We start from the raw sequence: 1,280 nt of genomic DNA on the forward strand, positions 1-1,280 counted from the left end.
TCCGTTTTTTGCCGATGCCCGTGATGCCGGCCCGGGCAACCGCCCATGTCGCACATATCAAAAACCGCTACTGCATGTCCTTTTGTGCATAAGCGCTAGAAGTCGCTTAATTTCAAAACATGGTTTGGTCATGAAAACGTGCTGGAATAGCTGGTTTGGAGATACTTTTTCTTTTTTTTCTTTGGGGGACAGTCTGGTTTTTTTTTAACTTCTTTTACTTTCTTGTGAAACTACTAAATTCTTTTGTAAAAATCCACCCATCTATATCAGAAAAGGCACAAAAACAAAAAAGGCACACCGAGCAAGAGGGCGGGGATTAATTTTCTTTTTCCAACCAACACTGTAAATGAGAAAACATCACATCACTGAGAGGAACGATGAAGGAAACATCTCTGCAATGTCTGCTCTGTAAGCAAAAGACCTCTTTAAATTACGTAAAGTTTATTTTTACAGACTTTTCGGTTGCTGATTGATGACAGATGAAAGAAAACGACATAAACAGTGAAACAGAATTGAAAGCAAGTTTAAAAAAAGAAGACCAATTTCAGCTGCAAAGAGAAGTTTGCGCATTTTACACAAAAAACAAAAAAAACAGGATGTGAAAAACTGAATTCAGCATTTTAGTGATTTCAAAAATGCTGTTACTTGTGATGTCTTTTCAAGAGTACATACAACAAGTCTTAAGGATGAAAACAAAGTAGAACGATATTAACAAAAATGAAAAATCTTGCTTGTTTAACAACAATCCAAAAACTCCCCAGATTAAGATAACAGTGTTAAGTTCTGCTTGATTTTGCTCAAAAGCAGAACAAATTAAATGTCTACAGATAACATCAGCAGCATCCACTAATAATACATTAATATCAAAATAATAATCTGTACCCAAACTGTATGTTACACTGTTCTTTCTACACAAAGGTAAACGTAACACTATAATCACCGATCTCTGACACATTCTTATAGAAATAATTAAAGTTAAAGGTTTCATATTATCCTGAAAATGAAACATGTTTTATGTAGGTAGAATTTATTTCTATCAGTGTTCTGTGTTTAAGTCTGTGGATGTGATTTATGTCTGACTGCAGTCATCACATTTCACAAATCACAAGTTTCACATTTTGACATGAGGCATGCAGCAGACTTTGTAATCAAAACTTACACCACAGAATATTTTCTCTATATACACACAATGTGTGTATATAGTTATATTTCCATCATTTTTGTGACCATCATTCTAACTAACTAAACAACTTTAACGTTGTGTGAGAAACAGAAACAAT

This window comes from Haplochromis burtoni, unplaced genomic scaffold, assembly GCF_018398535.1.
Source record: "Haplochromis burtoni strain Fernald_Lab_line unplaced genomic scaffold, NCSU_Asbu1 Contig_860, whole genome shotgun sequence".
Lineage (NCBI taxonomy): Eukaryota > Metazoa > Chordata > Actinopteri > Cichliformes > Cichlidae > Haplochromis > Haplochromis burtoni.